The sequence below is a fragment of the Empidonax traillii genome, unplaced genomic scaffold (genome assembly GCF_003031625.1).
Source record: "Empidonax traillii isolate 1590-97213 ecotype Southwest subspecies unplaced genomic scaffold, ASM303162v1 scaffold208:size1045274, whole genome shotgun sequence".
Classification (NCBI taxonomy): domain Eukaryota; kingdom Metazoa; phylum Chordata; class Aves; order Passeriformes; family Tyrannidae; genus Empidonax; species Empidonax traillii.
Window position 1 is genome coordinate 861,985 of NW_020955401.1, and position 6,060 is coordinate 868,044.

Here is a 6,060-nt window from a genome sequence, read left to right on the forward strand (position 1 = left end):
TGTTCAGGCACAATAAACCACGATGAAGGGGTCAGTTAACAGCCCTTCTAAGCCAGGCATCGTTCTCACTGGCATTTGGCCAGTGATATTTTGGCCAGTCAACTAAAGAGAGCATTCATCTGATGTTGACCCACAGCATTGTTTCCCACTGTGGTTGGTGTGTGTATATTCCTGTTTTTGAGCACTTAGACTATTTGCTGATCAGTTTGAGAAGCCTGTCTGCCGAACTGTTCGCTTCTGAAGCCACCTGACCTCTGGTCTGCTCACAGCCCTCTTGGTTACAAGGCACTACCAGGATAGTGAGGGCAGACGGAGCTGAACCAGAAGGCAAAAAGCAATTTGTCCATGAAGAAATGTAGAGGTGATTTGTCCATGGAGAAATGACTTTTGTGTGATCCAAACCCCTCTGTGTTCCCTTGAAAACCTTTGCACACCAACAGCATCACTGTGGAAAGGTAATATCCATAAAGGCAGACCTGATTCCTGAGTCATTTACAGACCCACCAGCAGTTTATTACTGATCTGTTGTTAAATGAAGTTTTCACATTTGGGTTTTCTCAATGTGACACCAGAACATGAAACAGCTGACCCCAGTGAAGAGTTCCCCACGTGCAGCACTGTCTTGAGCTTTGCTTCTTTGAAGAGAAAGCAGATTTACTTGGGGTTATTGCCATGTCAAAGGAAATTAGTTCAGTCATGCTGTTTCCTTACTGGTACCTCCTACTGTTTGCAGTTGCTGAGAATCACTAAAACCACTCTAGATCTGCTTAGTTGATACAGAGAGTGTTTTATTTCAGGAGAATGAGGCCTGCCTTTTTTTAGGAAACATTATTTAAACATCTGCTCAAGAAGCTGTCTTCTGTCCAAAATGTCTTGCCCTACTTTTGAGCCTTTCATTCTCTTTTTTTTTTCACAGGTGAACCGTGGCAAGACACAGCTCCAGCAACCCCAGGAGTTCTCTGGGATGATAAAGGGAAGGGGAGCTGAGGGATACTCAGCAAGTCAACTTTGCTCTTTAATTTTAGCAGCAAAAACAGTTCCTTGTGACAAAAACTCTAATGTTGCCTGCTCTGGGAAAACCTTCCCATGTCAACCACAGCAGTGAGGTCATTTTGATTTAGTCTTGGGTAAAGTCTGAAACTGGGCCGTACATATCAGCAGTGGTCTGGTAGAGATGAGAGTGGGAGATTTTTATTCGCCCTTGGGGTTTTTCTGATTTCTTGGCCCAACCTGGTATACTTGATGCAACCAATTTAAAAAAAAAAAAAAAAAAATTATTTAGGGACTTATAGCAAAAATCACATTTCTGCTTCATGGCATCACTATGCAGTCCCTCACCTGTCCTGAGGCTCTGCTTGAGGAGAATTCACAGGTCTGAAGTAATCCCCCCACTCTGGATGTTTGATGAGCAGCTGAGGAAGTGAGTTCAAATAAAAGCTGTGCTTACCTTAAGCTCACCCACAACACCTAACTTTGATGTTCATCTAATCCAGCTCTGATGCTTGGGACGAGCACTTTGGTTGGAGCCCAAGCGGGGCTGGGGCTTGGATAAATGCCAGCTGGCTGATCCCTCTGCCTGACGAAGACCGAGGAAAACAACTGGAAGATTTGGCAGAAATTACATCAGAATCCCTGACTGAGAGTGTGCACCTGCCACTTGCTGTTCAGGTCTATAACTCAGGGCTTTCTAAAATTACGCCTGCTCCTTCTTGCATGCTCAGTTAAAACTTGTTGACAAGATCGTGTTTTATTATCCGTGCAACTATTTTCTTTTTCTCCCTTAATGCGGGATGGCAGGGCTCAACATGAGACTGTTTGGAAACTCTCTCAGCCAGCCCGGATGTGAAGAGAGACCCTGGCATAACCTGTCATGTGCTCAGACACGTTTAACTAGACCCAGATGCTCTAAGGAGAGGGGGGAAAACGACAGACTTGAGCATGAGCACGAACATGGTTGCTGAAAATATGCTCATTTGGGGAGGGGAAGGGGCCTTTTCACTCACTGAATTAGCTTCTCTTCCACCTGCCTACAGGTTGCAGATGTTCCTGTCCCTCTGCAGAGGACTTGAATCCAGGAATTGTGGCATAAATCTCTGTGAGGATGGATCCTGTGAAATAACCGTAGGCAGACAGGCTGAAATATGTCGTAATAAACCCTGATGCGGGGAGGAGTTAGCTGGGTATAGATGAATCTTCCTTCCCTATTCTTTCCTCCCATCCCCTCTGCTCCTCACATGTTATTCTTCAACATGCAGAGATTTAGAGCCAAGAATACCTGAGGTAACAGTTCCGCATGTGGTTCGTCCAGCCTAAAGAGGAGGTGGAGGTAATTCCAGCTAATTACAGAGGGTGAAACTGATCCCCAGTTACCTCTGGTAAGGTATTAAAATAGCTTTCACATGAAGATAAGATCTTTCATAAGATCCTTCATAATGTTATCTTTTAGAACTATCTCCATAACAATATATATAGTATTAGAGAGATATATATAGTTGTACTTGCATTTTTAATGACTTGAATACTTTCAGAAAAAAAAAAAAAGAGAGTGCTAGGCAGACGACAGAAGGACTTGAGAACAAACTGCAAGGAGGCTTTCATGAATTAGAAATCGAAAATTATGTTTAGAAAATCACAGGGAATGGAAGAGTCTCTGTAAATTCTCCTGTTATTATATATCTTTCTTTATGTTTTTGTGCAAAGAAAGACCTCCAGCACAGAGTATCACTGTAAGACCAGATATGTCTGCAGTCACCTCCTAGATTTCTTGCTCCAGAACATGCATGAAGATGCTCATGCCTTGAGGGTGCTGGCAACCCTGACTTGCTCCCTGGCACGAGCTGCTCTGCTGTACCTCTGGGTGGAACTGAGCAGAGAAGGTGTCCTTCCTCTTGCCCCCATTTGTCATCCCATGCCCAAAAACTGAGACCTCCAGCTCTGAAGGTGGGAGATCCATGTTCCAGTGCACTCCTGCTTGTTTTGGAGAAGGGCTCCAGCTCTTTTGCCTCAGAGAAGATGAGGTTGCTATGGCATCATACGACATCTTCTAAGTCACCCTTGCTCTGTGTGAACAAAGCATGGGAAAATATTACTCTGGAAAAAAGCAGGAGCTGGGTGTTAAGTCTCATAGGCAAGTGAACTACCACGAAGAAGACAGAATTACCAGGGTCAACCATTTCTATGATTTTTGTCAGGTAATTATTTGCAGCCAGCTCTCTCTCTGTTGGGTGTAGAACAAGTGCAGAAGTCAATTGTCTCCCCTTCTGCTTCTCCTGAGAGAACCCAGCCCATCAGTGCCTCTGCCTGGTGAGTGCTAAAGCCATTCCCTTTTAGGTGTTTCCCATCAGTTGATATGTCTCTCCACTTATTTTCCCTGCATCCCATCTTGCAGTGCCTAACTCTTCTACATGAACTGCCAGGACACTGGGTACTACCTAAGGCTGTGAGTTCCAATATCTCTGAGCTCACTTAGAACTTGGCTTTTGTAGCACAGATTATTCCAGCACCTGAATTCCTCAGTGGATTAACCCTTCAATTCCACGTGGTTCTCTTTTTGATACAGGAATAACAACAAACTCCAAACCTACAGGGATGCTGTGGAAGATAAATGCAAAAAAAAAAAAAAAAAAGGTTGCCAGGGGTCCTGAGAAGGAAACAGAAGCAGCTATAAGGTAAGTCATAAGGAAGAGTCTGGATCACCTCCCTTCACAACAGAGGTATGACCACAGTCTACCCACCCTGCATGGCCTGTGCAATGGGATTCCACTTATTCAGATGTTAATCTTTTGAGGAATGCTCCTTGCAGGGTCAGACAATGCATCAGCAAGACCACTGGGAAGTCCCTCCCCAGAAAAATGGTGAGCACAAGACACTGAGAACTTGGAACGATCCTCTCGTCATTAAAAAGAAAATACCTGTGCATAATCATAATATTTTAGCATTAAAATACATTTCTAGAAATTCATGTTTGTTTGCATGAAAGCTTTTGCAGTAGAACTTCCAAGTCACACAACCAGGAAGGCAGCAGCAAAGGTGTTTAATACAAGACCAACAATGAAACCATCTGACACGTTGTTTTTTGGTTCCCCCCACCCCCTTTGCTGATTTAAGAAGCCATTTTGATAACTTCAAATTGAGGGGAGAATATTTGTTTCACAACCGATCACTATTCCTTTTTGACAAAAGTGTATGTAAAATACCAAGGAAAATGCTTCTGGATACAAAACTCCTGCTATCCAACCTACAGTAAAGAAAATGGTATTGCTCCACAGAATTCTTGCTGATATTTTTCTTTATTTAATTTATGTAAGAAGCAAGAGGAAGCCAAGCTCATGTTTAGAATCTCACTAACAATTAATTCAGTGTCTTTGCAGTTTGCCTTAATTTGAAAACTAGTGATTTTTCTTTTGCTTTTCTCTTTTTTTTTTTTTTTTCCCCCAACTGTTCTTTAGCAGGTATTATGAAACATTGCATTTGCTTGCAGGGCTACTACTAATCTGTTCTCAGAAGAAGACTGAAACTCGGGGAATTCCACTGAATTTAATTTATTGCCAATGAAAATAAACTTTTCATCACTGATTTGGGTATTGAGAAAAAAGGAAGACATTCAGCTAAACAAACACTTAGGGAAACATCTTTCCTCCCTTTCCCAAGAGTCAAGTTCAGTCCAGAAACTTGTCCTCCAGCTTCTTGGTCTTCCCTCCCCTTGTCTGGCTACAGGTACACTCAGTCCCTTCAGTCATGCAATGAAGATTGGGGTCTGCACATTGCAGGGGGTGGGAGTTGCCACTCCTTTTTATTTACTCTTTTCTTCGGTGGATCCTTCCTTCTCACTCATTTCCTCTGCTCAGGCATGAACTCCTGCGTGTCACCAACATGGGGACACTCCCTGGTGTCCTCCCATCCTGCTCCCCAAATCCTGCCAGATATACCCATAACACGTTAAAGAGAGTACATATAAAGCATTTAGCTATGCCTCCAAATATCTTGTTGAGCAGCTAATCCTATTGACACCAATCATATCCATCTTTTCAGTTGTCTCTAATTTCCCTCCCTGTTCTGTGTCACTGCCAACGTTTCCATCCTTACAGCTGCTCCAAGCCACACTTTGGAGTTTGCTCCTGACAACACCCTCTCCCTCAGCTCATGGATCCAGAACTTGCTGCCTTTATTTCAGCATAAACACTATCTGCCCTTTTTCCCCCCCCATTAACCACATCATGTGTCCTGTTCTCCACTGCAGATATTCCATCACTGCAGGAGCATACTCTCTGGCCATCCAAGAATGTATGTACAGACCTGCCTCCTGCCAAAATATACCCCAGAAGATAATTTCCCTTGCCAGTCCAAAAGATAAAACGATAAATAATTCCATATTTTAAAAGCTTTGGTAACTTTGCACCTGCTATTTTGTCTTATTAATTGTTTCAACAACTGCACTGTTCATATTTTTCTTCTTACTGTTGCTTTGTTGAGGAGTTTTATGCCTTTATCACAGTCCCTTGCTCAGCTCCCTACACAACCACTTCAGTTTTTCTTTCATACAGCCTCTTCTGGGTGGTGCTGAGTTGGTGGGACTGGATGATCTCGAAGGTCTCTTCCAACCTTGAAGATTCAGTGATTCGGCATATCACAAAATTCCCAAGACCTGTCCCCTTCCGTGACCACTTGAAAGGTCAGTTTCTACCCTGTCGCCATTCCGGGAAAATAATTTTTAGTAATCTATTTACCTTACCCTGCTGCTTATCCGTGTGAGCAACAAAAGAGAAGATGTTTCACTTTTCCCATGCAGAGAATGCACTAAACGTCTGTTTGATCCGGGTTTAGGATCTGTGGTTTGGATCCCAAGCCTAACTACTGCTGCCACCGGTCTAGGAGAAAATACTACACTCTGGACAGCTCCAACACCCTCTCTTTGACTTAGAGCGGAAAATCAAGCTCTTCCATTCACTGAAGTATTTACAGCTCAGCAAGGATATGGCAAATGAGAAAGGTCGATAGCTGGAATACAACATAACACAATTTTGTATGACTGATCAAACATTCTTCAAAACGAGTAAACAT